At 42.2% G+C, this 14995-nt stretch overlaps 1 long non-coding RNA gene across 1 annotated transcript in view; it reads left to right on the top strand.

Annotated features, from left to right (window-relative positions):
- Positions 1–14995, top strand: part of LOC146406931 (uncharacterized) — a 92484-nt gene that overhangs the window by 13328 nt on the left and 64161 nt on the right. Inside the window, exon 3 of the long non-coding RNA XR_014818894.1 lies at positions 11636–11734. This is a non-coding gene — a long non-coding RNA (uncharacterized LOC146406931). The remainder of the gene's footprint in view (positions 1–11635; positions 11735–14995) is intronic.

Consider the following 14995-nt stretch of genomic DNA (forward strand, 5'->3'; position numbering starts at 1 on the left):
ATCCTCCAGGGCCTCCCCCTCTAATCTTGTTCTGTGCTCTCACATCCTTTCCTCCTGTCTCTGAGGATAAGGCCCATGGCTGTCAAAGCTCAATCGTCACTTCACCCCTCCCTTCCCGTTGTTAGGACCTGTCCATTCTCCTCCTCTTCCTGCACCCTCAGTTCATCCCTTCTGCGCGTTCCTTCCCCTCAGCCCGTGAATGTGCTGAAGGCTCTCCTTCACCAAACAAACCCACAGACAAAACATATCCAAAGCTTCCTATATCACATACCTATTAGAACAGCTAAAATAAAACATAGTGACAATACCAAATGCTGGTGAAAATTGAATCTCTCCTAAATTGCTGTTGGGAATGCCAAATCGTGCAGTCTTGGGGAAAGTAGTTTGGTACTTTCTCATAAAACGAATTAAATATACACGTACCAGATCATACAGCAATTGCATTCCTAAGCATGGATGCCAGAGAAATGGAAACTTAGGCCACAAAAACGTCTACATGATCTTCGTCACAGCTTTATTTCTAACAGCTCCAAACTAGAAACAACCCACATGTCTTTGAGGGGGTGAATGGCCAAACTAATGGTGGTATATCTGTATAATGGAATACTACTCAGTAGTAAAAAGAAACAAGCTCTTGATACTTGCAACCATGTTGATGTTGTGAAGAGAGCTGAGTGAAAAAAAAAAAAAAACCCTATCTTGAAATGTTATATAGTACATATGGTATATAGGACCATTTATGTAATACTTTCCAAATCGCAAAATTACAGAGATGGTGAACAAATGCGTGGTCACCAGCGGTTGGGGCCATATGCAGGAGCTCTTTGTGGTGAGGGAACAGTTGTGTGTGTGATTGTGGTGGTGGTTACACAAATTTATGCAGACGATAAAGTTGTATAGAACTATTCATACACATATACATATGCGTGCATGTAAAAACTGCTAAAACTTGAATAATATCTGTAGGTTGTATGGATGACGATTTCCTGGTTTGAAAATACATACTCTAGCAATATATGATGCTACTCTTGGGGGAAGCTGGATGGTGAATACATGAGACCTCTCTGTACTGCTTTTGCAACTTACTTTAAATCTGTAAAATTAAGTGTTTTTTGAAAAGTACATGTACTTAGCAAACAAGGTCCCAAAGCATCCTTGACCCTACATCCAGTTGAGCCCTGCTGGATCCCCAGCTACAGGCCACCATCCCATCTCTCTTTTCCTCATCTCACCCAGTGCCATCCTGAAGGTAATCTGCCCTCACCATCTCCACAGCCTCAACTTCCACTCACTCCAGTCCACTGCCATCTGACTTCTGCAACCTCCCCTTTGCTAAGGAGAGTTTTCAGTTTTTAGCTTGCAGGCTTTTCTGCTGCCTTTGAAACCACTGAATCCTTCCTCCTCGGACTCTAATCATCCGGTGGCTATGGCAATGCACTCCCCTGCTTTTACTTAAACCTCTCTGACCACTCCCCCATCTCCTTTGTGGACTTCTTTTCAATAGCTTCTCGTCTTCTACTTAGCCCTAACACTGATGTTAAGGGATTGACACTGACCCACTGCTTTTCTTTTTCTCATTCTATTCCAGAACAACCTCCTCTGTTCTCCTGGGGGTTTTTTTGTTTGTTTTGTTTTCTTTCCTTCTTCTTCTTTTTTTTTTTTTTTTTTTTTTTTTGCTTTTTAGGACTGTACCTGCGGCACATGGAAGTTCCCAGGCTAGGGGTTGAACAGGAGCTACAGGATCTGAGCCATGTCTGTGACCTATGCCACAGCTCATGGCAATGCCAGATCCTTAACCCACTGAGCAAGGCCAGGGATTGAACCTGCATCCTCCTGGATCCTAGTCGGGTTCGTTAACCACTGACGCATGTTGGGAAATTCTTCTCCTTGTTTTAACTGCACGATCTTGTTGCTGTCTCCCAAATCAGTATCACTAGGCCCTCAAGCTTTGGCTGTATCTCTCCCCTGCCTACGGTCATCTCTCCCACATGTCCTCTGAGCATCTCAGACTTGACATGCATGAAACCAATTTCATCACCTGTCTTCTAAATCAGCTTTTCCTCCTGTATACAGGAAACATAGGGGTCACCCTTGATCCCACACATTCAGTGGCTTAATGGGGTCCTCTTGAATGGGCCTACAGGCTCATCTCTAAACTTTTACCACTGTCTTGGTTAGGCCACCATCATCTCTTGCTTGAATTACTGCAACAGCATCCCAACTACATACAGGGAAATCCTTCCTAAATCTGTCCTCCACCTTAGGTGTAGAAAAATCTCTTTAAAAGAAGAAACTTCATCAAATTCTGTAATGGTCCAGCCCATTACTCAGAGGCAGAACCCCAGCCTTTTACTTTGCACACAGGCTCCTATATCTAGCAACTGACTGCCTTTTGCAGGGGCTGTGTATCCCTGTGTTTCATCTCTAGCACAACAGAAGTTCCTGATGTGGTTGCCTGCATTTTACTGTTCCTCACTCCCACCCACTATGCAGTGCTCTCCTAGAAGAGGGTCTTTCCTCATCCCATACCCACCCCTCCACCCACCTAGGCCTATCTCCTCCTGCTCTTTGGGAACCATCTCTACCCCCTCATGTTTAGATTGCAATTATTTGCTATGTATCTGTAGCACGTTTCCCCAAAATTTAATAGGAAAGAAAATGATACCAGATTTAGATGCAGGCCTTAAAATCACTTTCAGCAATCAAAATATTATCCTGCTTGCACAGTGAGATTTAGGAGCTACTGAGAAGGTGTGACCATACTTTAGTTTCCTTAACATGCCTTTCATAAGCTGTTAGAGGAGAAAGGACAGGGACGGAAGAGGATCACCCTACCAGCAGAGGGCGACATGGAGCCATGGCTTGAAGGTGAGCAGGACCATGGAGGCCCAGGCCAGGTGTGTCCAAGGTGAGATGGAGATTAGAATCTGCTCTCTTAAACCTATATCAGCATAACAACAACAATAAATAATGTCTGAAGTGAAGGACCTGCAGCAGCAGAGAACATGGGGCAAAATGTAAAAATTATGCCATTATTATTACAGGAAAAGAGATAAGAAACTCACATCTTCATGGAGTAGAAAAGGAATTCAGGAATTCTGAAGTCTAGTCAAGGCTCAAATAAATCCTCAAGCAAGGGCAGAGGCTCCACTTGTAGCCCATTTTGGAGTCATGAGCTCGACAAGAATATGGACAAGGAGGAATTTTACAGGACCAAACAGAGACACAAAGACAAGTCTTTCAGCTTCCAAGTAACCCCCTGTGTCTCCCCACATCAGTCTCCCCTTCTCCGAGCATCTCTTGTGCCTTAGCAGACTCTCCTTGCCTGCTCTTTGGCTTGTCCTTACCATTTTAAGAGTGAGGGAGGAAACTTTTTTAAATGAATGCATTTCCATCTGATTTGAAACGTGCCTGGCTTCAGACTTCCACTAGCCTTTCTCTTCGGAAAGAAGAGAGTTGTGTGCCATCTTGTGGTGGAGGGCTGCCACAACAACAAGCATGCACCCATAGCATCCTGCCCAGTCCAGCACCAGGGTTACCTGAGGTACAGCTCTAAAAAGGGTCCTGGGTCAGGACTAATAGTCAGAGTGCACCAGTGGAGGAACCCTGGGGACTGAACGGGTAATTAACAACATTAGAGTAGAATCCAAAGGGATTTTTCCTGATCTCCCAACCAATATGATTTCCTCTCTAGATGCCTTTTTCCCTAGTTGATAAATGAATCCTGATTCATGGCGGTTTAAAAAAAAAGATCTTGCACAGTGGCAAGACTGACCTAAGCCACCTGGTATCTAATCCCTGGCCCCCCCCCCCCCAATCACAGATGAGCCAGGCGAAGCAGCAACAGAAAAGTGGAAAGGGAATTGAACTGGGGCCAGGAGCTTCCTACTCAAGCACTTCTACAATCTGGCCTGGTACCCTTCAGAAACTGTTGTCCTAGGCACCTTCCTGTGTCAAGTGCTGCCCACGGTACTTTCCTGTTTCTTCCTCATCATCATCCTATGGAATAGTGGGTGCACATGTCACAAAACAGGCTCAGCAAGAAGGAGGGAGGGAGGGTCTGTCCAAAGTCACAGACCCAGGGATTGATGAGTCAGGTGTAACTCCAAAACATATGGTTATTATTATTTTTTTTTAAATTATTGGCATGTAGTTGCTTTATAATGTGTTAGTTTCAGGTTACAGCAAAGTGGTTATCTATTTTATATGTAGTAGTGTATAATTTATCCTTCTCCCCCGACCTTTCCCCTGTCTGACTTCACTTAGTATGATAATCTCCAGGTCCATCCATGTTGTTGCAAATGGCATTTTTCATTCTTTTTTATGGCTGAGTAATATTCCATCATATATATATGTATCATACCTTCTTTATCCATTCCTCTGTTGATAGACATTTAGATTGTGTCCATGTCTTAGCTATTAAAATAGTGCTGTCATGAACATTAGGGTGCATTTATATTATTAAATTATGGTTTCTTCCAGATATATGCTGAATCACATTATAGTTCTATTTTTAGTTTTTTAAGAAACCTCCATACTTTCTCCATAGTGGTTGTACCAATTTACATTCCCACCAACAGTGTAGGAGGGTTCTTTTTTCTCCACACCCTCTCCAACATTTATTGTTTGTAGATTTTTTTTTTTTTTTGGTCTTTTTTGCCATTTCTGGGGCCACTCCTGTGGCATATGAAGGTTCCCAGGCTAGGGATCTAACTGGAGCTGTAGCCGCTGGCCTATGCCAGAGCCACAGCAACGCGGGATCCGAGCCTCGTCTGCGATCTATATCACAGCTCACAGCAACACCAGATCCTTAACCCACTGAGCAAGGCCAGGGATCAAACCTGCAACCTTATGGTTCCTAGTTGGATTCATTAACCACTGAGCCACAACGGGAACTCCTGCTTGTAGACTTTTTGAGGATGACTTTTCTGACTGGTGTGAGGTATTACCTCATTGTAGTTTTAATTTGCATTTCTCTAATAATTAGCTATATTGAACATCTTTTCATGTACTTTTTGGCCATCTGTCTTTTTGGGAAATGTCTTTTTAGGCCTTCTGCCCATTTCTTGATTGGGTTTTTTGAGGGTTTTTGATATAGGTTGTCTTTTTTTTTTTTTGGCCATGCTCACTTTTGGCATGTGAAAGTTTCCTGGCCAGGGATCGAACCTGCACCACGGAGGCAACCCAAGGCACAGCAGTGCCAGTGCCAGATACTTAACCTGTTGAACTCTGAGATGGTCTCTATTTATTTGTTTGTTTATTTATTTTTGTCTTTTTAGGGCCACATCCATGGCATATGGAGGTTCCCAGGCTAGGGGTAGAATCGGAGGTCTGGCCACTGGCCTATACCACAGCCACAGCAACTCAGGATCCGAGCTGTGTCTGCGACCTACACCACAGCTCATGGCAACGCCAGATCCCTAATCCACTGAGCGGGGCCAGGGATCAAACCTGCATCCTCATGGATACCAGTCAGATCCATTTCCACTGAGCCACAATGGGAACTCCTCTATTTTTAAAAATGTATTTTCTTATCATTTTTGTCATGTGACTCTGTGTGTGTGTATGTGTGTGTGTGTGTGTGTGTGTGTGGTGGGGGGTGCTCACACATAGGCCAGGCAGCTTGAAATTTATTATGTCCCTTGATGGCTGCCCAATTTCCATCTGAGCGCTCAGCAAAGCCAGAGACCTTGGGCTGTTAGTTTTTAATCCCCTGTGTGTTCCCGTTTCTCCCCATCTAACTTGGTTCATAAAAACATTTTAAAAGATTGACCACCTGAGCTTCAAAAACCATATACTTCTATTTCTGAAGATAAAAGGTAGAGCCTTGGAAGAGGACACTGTGTGCAGGATTAATAGGAAAATGGAGCCCTTCTCAGAGAGGACAAGATGCTGTCCCTGCCTGATGTACTCACTGCTTCTCTAAGGGCTGCCACTATAGGGTCCTGCCCACTGCAGCTCCTTGTGGATGTGTAGGGCCTGTTAGGCTCAGATCCTGTGTGGCTGTGGCTGTGGCTTAGGTTGGCAGCTGGAGCTCTGATTCAACCCCTAGCCCAGAAAACTCCATATTCCGCAGGTTCAGCCCTAAAAAGCAACAACAACAACAACAATAAAAATGTGTTTCATACTATATATAAAATAGATAAACAACAAGGACCCACAGTATAGCACAGGGAATTATATTCAATATCTTATAATAACCTATTATGGAAAAGAATCTGAAAAAGACTATATATGTATAACTGAATCATCGGGCTGTGTACCTGAAACACACACATCATTGTAAATCAACTGTACTTCAATTTTTAAAATTTTAAAATTAAAAGAAATGTTTTTAAAAAAGAAATGAGAAATGTGTTTGAGATTACTCAACCATGACTGGAATTCAGGCCTTTTCTTAAGAGCAACTTTATTGACGTGTAACTGACCTACAGTAGACTGCGCACATGTTTAAATTAGGGTTTGGTACATTTTGACATGTATGAAATGGTGAAACCATCACTGCAGTGGACGTAATGAACATATCCATTACCCTCATTAATTTCCTCAGGCCCCTTTGGAAACCCTCCCCCTTCCGCTCGCCCCCACCTTTCCCAGGCAAAGTGCCTTCTGTCACAATAGTTTTCATCTTATACAATTTTATACAAATGGAAACATAGAGTATGCACTCTTTTTTGTCTAGCTTTGTTCGTGCAGCTTATTTACCTTGAGATTCATTCATGCTGTTGTGTATATCAGTAGTTCATTCTTTTTTATTGTTGAGGAATTACCCCTTATCTCGATAGACCACAGATATTTATCCATTCCCTTGGTGATGGAAATTTGGACTATTTCTATTTGGGGGCCATGATGACTAAAGCGGCTGTAAACATTAATGTGCAAGTCCTTGTGATGGACATAGGCTTTCATTTCTTTTAGATAAATGCCCAGACATGGACTATTGGGGTACGTATATGTTTACCTTTTAAAGAAGCAGCTAAGTGGTTTCCACGGTGGTTGTACGTTTTACAGATCACCAGGATATGAGAGTTTCAGTTTCTCCACATCTTTGCCAGCAGTCAGTATGGTCAGTCTTTCCCATTTTACACATTCTATTAAGTATATAGTAATATCTCATTGTGGATTTAATTTGCATGTCCTTGATGACTAATGACGATAAGGATCTTTGCAGATGCTTACTGGCCATTCCTGTATCTTCTTTTTTTTTCATTTTTGAAGGTTTTATTAAAGTACAGTTGATTTACAATGTTGTGATAATATCTGCCATACAACAAACTGATCCAGTTTATAGATGTACACACACGTTCTTTTTCAGACTCTTTACTCATTATCTTCTTTAGTGAGGTATGTATGTGTTCAAATCTTTTGCCCATTTAAAAAACTGGGTTGTTTGTCTCTAAAGAGTCACAGCCCTTTGTTTCCTAATACTCATATTTTAAAAAACATTGTTTCTTTTTTTTTCTAGTTTGTTATTATTTTAGGCAAGATTGTAAATCTAGTCTTTGTTATTTCATCTTGCCTGGAAATGACAGACTAAGAAACCAAGGTCTTTGACCCCAAAAGCTGTGCTCTTTCCTTAAGAAGCCCAATGTTAGAGAGAGTGATTATGATCTCACTTTAAAAAATAAGAAAAAGGTTTGTTTTTTTTTTTTTTTTTTTTTTTTTTTTTTGCTGTGTCTGTGTCATAGGCTGGTGGCTACAGCTCTGATTCAGCTCCTAACCTGGGAACCTCCGTATGCCGTGGGTGCAGCCCTAAAAAGACAACAACAAAAAATTTTTTTTATAAAAAGCTAAGTGGGAGTTCCTGTCGTGGCACAGAGGTTAATGAGTCCGACTGGGAGCCATGAGGTTGTGGGTTTGATCCCTGGCCTTGCTCAGTGGGTTAACGATCCTGGCGTTGCCATGAGCTGTGGTGTAGGTCAAAGAGGCGGCTTGGATCCCGCGTTGCTGTGGCTCTGGCGTAGGCCGGCGGCTACAGCTCCAATTCGACCCCTAGTCTGGGAACCTCCATAGGCCGCAGTTGCGGCCCTACAAAAGACAAAAAAACAAAAAAAACCCAAAAAAATTCCTAAGTTACTTCCTTCAATAAATACTGAAAACCCTGTCCCTCACACCCTGATGAGAGGTTACTATACATTAATTTTTAAATTCCCAAGTGTGGATTCTCATACACTAAATCTATTACTTTTCTTCAGTTCTTTATTATGGAAAGTCACAAAAAACCTAATCTCATGTCAAATTAAGTCATTTGGAGGCAGTGGAAAAGGTGCTGAAGTTGTGACTCTTCTGTGATTTTCTAGTATAGAAGACATAGCCAGTAGTGTGAAAAGGACAAGTTTTTCTGACAAATCTCATCCTGTCTGCAAATGAAGGCGGAATCCAGGACTGTGGGCTATTGGAGGTTCTAAGCAGAAACCTTAATGATTTACCATATATCCTTAGCTTGACTTCATTAACTCTCTTGAAATGAACCTCTTGGGAAAGCTAATCTAATGTCATCCATTAAATAAGAAAAATAGAAATTAGATCATTAAAGTGAAGGTAGCTGGTGCCAAGGCGAACAAAATAAAAAAAAAAAGGCTTTTATTACTCTTCCTTATTTCAAAGCAGCCCTTTAATTAAGATTTCTTTCACCAGCAAAGCTAATTTCCCAAGTTTATACAGCCAGCATATTTCAATTTACACTTCTAGAAAGTGGCCCTTTTGCATTATAGGGAATTTATGTTTATTATCCAGGAAGGAAATGAGGCCTAAAGACCCGGGAAACACCTCAGTATAGTGGCCCGATGATTGGCCTGCCCAGCTCGAGCAGACACAGTGGACAATAACATTTTCTGTTCCTTGGACCAAATTTAGTATTATCTATTCTTCACATCAACAGCAACTCAAAGAAATATCATCGTCACTCTCAGGCTGGCTCTGAATTTTGAATGTGTTGATGAAAGCAGAAGCCAGAATACTGGTAACATTTCCACTCGCCGGCTTCCATGAAGATGGGGCAGCGGGAATTCAATAACTGTCCAGAATATTAATTGAAGCTTCAGCCTGACAGCAATTGATCACTGGAACATATAGTCCTGACCAGCTGCTCTGCTCTCCTAGAAATGACTTAATTACACAGTTGGAACAGCTGCTGGAGCCAGCCAAAGACACAGGAAAAAACAACAACAACAACAGTTAAAGGAGAAACAAGGCAGGATTAATTTGTGGTCTAATTGATTAAGACCTTCTGCTGTCATCCTTTGCCAAGCCACCGAGGCTTCACTTTTTAGAAAATGATTACATACCTCCAGCCACTCTTATTGCTTTGGGTGATTTTGCAGAAATCATAACACTCCTCCAGGAATCATTAAGCTCTTGTTCCAAGCAGGAAAGTCTTCCCCAAGAGTCTGGGGCTAGTCCACAGGGTTTTGGCTTCTCTCTGGTGGTGGTAAGCCCCCTTCCAAGTGGCTACATGTGCTCAGGGTCCCTGTCACATTCTGCCCATCTCCCCCCCCCCTTCCCCTTCTTTTTTCATCTTCTTTCTTCTCTCCTCTCTCCATCTTTCCTTCTCCCTTTCCTTGTCACCCTCTGGCTCCTGGACTGAGGCTGAAGGCAGGATGTCCGGGACACAGCCAGATCTGAAGCTACGGTCAACGCACTTATGGGGCAATCTGTATCCATCACTCCTTTAACCCTTACAAGAACCTCAAGTGGAGGCATTGCTCCCCATTATACAGGCAGAGGAACTGAGACTGAGAGATGTTATGTCATTTATGTAAGGCCATTAAACCGGTAATTAAGCACTTTCTGTTTCAAAAGCTCTCACTTGCCCTGTGGTACTAAGACTGGGACTCTGCAAACCCAGACTCTGCTTTGTCTGTGGCTCTTGGTTGGCAGGTGAGAAGGAGAGTCCAAGGCTGGATGAGGGAGAAGAGACTCTCTTTGTCCTGTTCAATTCCCGGTACTGTCAGCATCATTCCAGTCATGGTTTTTTGCCTCACCAGCAGTCATTTTTCACTTTCCTGGAAGCAGCCCCTCAGAAATACTGGCATCAGTCAACTGGGACCCCTTTCACAGGGGTCTGGGTCCCAGTTATAAAAGGCTCCCGGGTTCCAATATCCTCATTCTCTCTGCTTTGCTCCACCAGCCTTGGGGGCAGGAGCTGCTTCCTAAAGTTACTATCTCTCTGGTGTCCCCGTGTTTCCTTTTTACCTTTTCTGTCTCTGAAACCCTTTTAACCAATGACCTCTATTAAATTCTTTTCTGTTAAAATTACTAGTTTGGCTGCTGACTGCTGCACAGAAGAGCAACAAGATCAAAAACCAGTATGTCTGACTCCAAATCTAGGCCCTTGATTTTCATTCTGTGTTATTCCTCCCATGTCCACTCCCATTGGCAACCTGGAGACAAAGATTCTCTGCCTGATCAAACTTTATTAAAGCTCCTGAACTCCCCCTAGGCCATCTGGGCACTGCCTTGTAAAATCCAGTGTTACCAAGAACTCTACTAAGCCAGTTTCACCATCCCCACCCTGACCCTTGATATCTGATCCACTTTCCTCATCCTCCACCATCTCTCAGGTGATGTCCCATCACCCTGGCCTGCTTACAGCAGAATCCTAGGTCACTTGAGCAGGAACCCCTTTCACCTCTAATGTTTCCTCTTAGTAATTTTACATCCAGTGACAATCCTCCCACCCCCCAGTTCTTTGGCTAGAAATTTCCACTTGCCTTGAGCCCAGTCTCTTGTCTTCCTCTGAAAAATCCCATTGCTGTGGTCCCTTGCACCCTCACGATGGTCCTGAGTAAAGTCTAACTTACCCTCTTTAACAAGGGTCATTAAATGACTTTTCATTAACACTGATGCTCAAAAATCACTTTGAATCAAGTGTAACTAGGAACTCAAGGTACAGTCTTCGGGTACATTTTGGAAGAAAAGTTCTCTACATTGTCACATTGATGATTGGAGATTCCACCCACTGGGAAATGGTTTGGAAAGCACCTGGCATACTATACGTGAATACAATAGCCTCAGCTAAGTAAGATGGAGCTTGGATTAATTTGTTCCCAAAAAGATCACAGAATTGACACATTTGCAAGTCATAGCAATAATGGGAACTTACCATCCCTCTGAGTTCCAGCTGGAAATCTCATGTGCATAAAAGCAGAACACATGATATATTTTTTGACCGTGTCTTGCTGATAATTTCATTTTACAGAGGAAGAGGAAGAAACAAAAGGAACTTTTCTGCTAGATTTAATTCTGACCTTCCAGGAAGAACAGATCATTAGTGCAGGAATAGAGGAACCTGGGGCCCTGGGAATCAGGGAGTGTCTTTCACATGGGGGATTAAAATGCCCAAGAAAAGCAGTTCTGGGGAGGCTCCGACATGAGTCCTAAATGTCAGAGCACAGCTCTCAGAAGCCTGGAGTTAAGGGCAGTCAAATCCTCTAACCAGACAGTCAGAAAGGGAAAGGTGGGATTTCAAAAATAAAATACTGGGGATATAAGAGGGTGGCTCTGGATGAGGAGTGAAGGGAACTGGCCTCCAAAAATGCCTTCGCAGAGAGCAGTTTAATGAGCTTAACATACCAAAAGGCAAGAGATAGAAGAAGTGTACAGCCCATGATCTGTGAATGCCTCCTTGTTTTAGGTACCGTCTAGAGGTGAGCAACCCAGGTCCCTGCCTTCTAAATAGCTTATGCTCCCAGGGAGCAGACAGACCATAAGCCAATAAATCAACAATAACCCGGTAAGCATATGAAGCATGACAGGTAAGTACAATAATGTTATTTGTATGTGTGCACTGAAACAATTGTAATTGACACTATTCTACCATTTTTGATGATTTCATAGAGTACCATCTATAGTCCTGTTGGAGGGTGAGATTCTACATAAGGTTGTGAGAAAAGGCCTCTCAGAGAAGCTGGCATCTGAGCAGAGACCTGGACCCATTTGGGGAATGAGCCATGTAAAAACCATGGGAAGGAGTTCCAGTCATGGCTCAGTGGTTAACGAATCTGACTAGAAACCATGGGGTTTCGGGTTTGATCCCTGGCCTTGCTCACGGAGTTAAGGATCCGGCATTGCTGTGAGCTGTGGTGTAGGTCGCAGACTCTGCTCGGATCCTGCGTTGCTGTGGCTCTGGTGTAGGTTGGCGGCTACAGCTCCGATTAGACCCCTGGCCTGGGAACCTCCATATGCCATGGGAGCGGCCCAGAAAAGGCAGAAAGACAAATAAATAAATAAAAATAAAATAAAATAAAATAAAAACCATGGGAAGAGTGTTCCCGACTTAAAGGAAAGCAAGTTATAAGATTATGAGGGGTGCGCAACATAGATTTTCTGGAGAATGATTGCGCCACAGGCTTTAAAAGACATACTGAGACCAAAAACAATAAGAAATGTGGAAGCATCAGAACTGATTCATACAACAGTTCCTTCTTGCAGAAAACTCTCAATTGACCACATTAAATGAAAACAAACATTTGCATATTTGATAAAGAAACTAGACTTTTCTTTGTAAACTTTATAGAACAGACATGATTGAGAACAACTTTTAGAATTTAAGAAATAGCACAAATTCTTTTTACTTGCTTAAAATAAAAGCAGCAAGAGAATTGCAACTCCTAAAGCAATTCTTGGCAATGACCAGCAGTATTCTTGACTTTTTATTCTGATTTTGATGATGTTATAAAGCCCAGATAATAAAGAATGTTGTGGGAAAAAAATAGGTTAAAATGACCTTAATTTTAATTCTAATTATTGTGGATATGGAATAATTCTTTTCACAGTTTTCAAGCATCACTGGTCATAATTTGTTATTTTGATTTTTGTCATCTTTTGTAGAATTTGAAATATAGATACAACAAAAACTGTTATGCCAACTGTGAATTTTTTCATTATTTCTAATGCCATTTAGATTCTGTCCCTCTATGTACTCTCAAAAGATTGAAACCTGTTCAATGACTCCTGATTTTTTTTTCATTTTTTAAAATAATTATTTTTGAGTGATTGTTTTCCTGTAGGAAAATAATTGCTATTTACATTGCAAAAAAAAAAAAAAAAGATTTTCAGGGGTAAGGAACATCAAGAAGCCCAGTGTGGATGCGGTAGAGGGTGGGGGCAAAGAACAGTAAGAGATAAGATGACAGTGGCAGCTGGAGATGGAGACAGGTCATATAGGGTCTTACATGCCCTACACGTCATAACAAAGATTTTGAGTTTTATTCTGGGAATAAAATGAGAAGCTCTTAGAAGTATGAGAACAGAGGTGTTATGATCTGATTAATATTTTTAAAAGATCAGTCCTGGGAACTAGTGGAGATTAGCCTGTAGAGGAGCAAGCATGGAGGCAGAGTGACCAGTTAGAAGGTCATCGCAGGAATCCAAGAGGAGCTGATGGTCCCAGGGAAGATTGTTAGCCGTGAAGCAGGTGAAAGCAGTAGGCCTTCGGATGTATTTTGAAGGTAAATGTGGCAGGGATTTGCAGATTAAATTGCATATAACTGTTGACAATGAAGGGTCAAATATTACAATAATAGTTGTGGTCTGAGCTACTGAATAAATGATGGAGCCATTTACTGGACTAGGAAAGACAGATGAAGGTGAACATGAACTTGAGTGGAAAAAATAAAGAGTTTGATTTTAGGCATGTTCAAGGCAACATTCTTCTCAGATTTTCAATTTGAGATACTGTGGGCAGTTGGATAAACAAATGTAGAGTTTTAGGAAGAGGAAAAGACTAGAGATACTCTTTTTGCAGTTAGTAGCCTACAGATTTATATAGTGTGTGGAACTGGTAGAAATCACCTAGGGAATGAATGTAAATATAGCAGAGAAGAGGGCTAAGGGCTCCAGGGACCCACCATTTAGAGGCTGTGAGGAGAGGAATCTAGCACAGAAGCCACAGGCCTATTTGGAAGAAAGACTTTTCAGAAGGCACAGGAGAATCCTTAGGTTCCAGCAGTTCAAATAGATATGAGGACTCAACTCCAGAGAGGTCACTGCCTCCTGTGAGATAAAGTCCTGTGCCACCTCTATCTCCACCTCTCCCACCACCTCTTCCCAACGCCAGTGGACACAAGTCAGTTCTACACAGCAAACAGAAGCCAGTCTGTCAGCCCAGATAACTGAGGTATAAAAAACCCTCTTGCCCTTCCAGAGTTCACAAAAATTACAACTAACAAGCACGCATCATAGTGACGATCCCCTTCTGGAAGTTTCTCAGAGCAGCTTCCTGCCTAGGGTATGTAAGTTCTGGGGACTGGGAAACCCAGTAGACATATTCTCAGACAAGCACTGGCAAAAATAACACATGATTAAATTAACTAGAAGAATTGAGGGAGGGGAAACACAGAATTCCACTAGATTGTCAAGAATGAAGTAAATTGTAAATAAAGAGCTATTCTGGGCAGTGCTGTTTGGGACCACCTCTAGAAGAGTTATAAACCCACAGAAAAGCTCTCTGGAAGAGACTGGATCTCTGTCACTCAGAGCAATTAAAAGTGTCAGTAGGACCAGGGACAGAGCAGGCTAGGGCAAGTTCTCTGCCCATATGACCTGCCTCAGATACTCAGAGGAATAAGAGACCCACAGCAGGACTGGGCCCAGTTAGGTATCTGCCAAACTTCCTCCTGATTCAGGGTGCTCCCACCAGTTGCAAATTAATGTTTCCATTCTATGTATCTCTGTAGATAGATGGATAGATAGATAGGTAGGCAGGCAGGCAGACAAATGCCAGCCATGGGGTCATGGGATTTGTACAAAAGGTATTCAAAGGTGATTTGTATTTAAAATACAAATAAAACAGTGTTTACCTTGTGCATTACTGATGGCCACGTAAAATGGTATAGACCCTGAGGAAAACACTATGGCAGTTCCTCAAAAAATTAAACATAGAATTACTACAGGATCCAGCAATTCTACTCTGAGATTCTCTTCACTTCTTTGAAAAGAAGTGAAAGCAGGCATTCAAACAGGTATTTTTACCCTTGTGTTCATTGCAATATTA

The sequence above is a fragment of the Sus scrofa genome, chromosome 1, assembly GCF_054392235.1.
Source record: "Sus scrofa isolate SSC_HxYL_T2T_F1_AM1 chromosome 1, Sscrofa_HxYL_maternal_Yorkshire_Landrace_v2.0, whole genome shotgun sequence".
NCBI lineage: Eukaryota > Metazoa > Chordata > Mammalia > Artiodactyla > Suidae > Sus > Sus scrofa.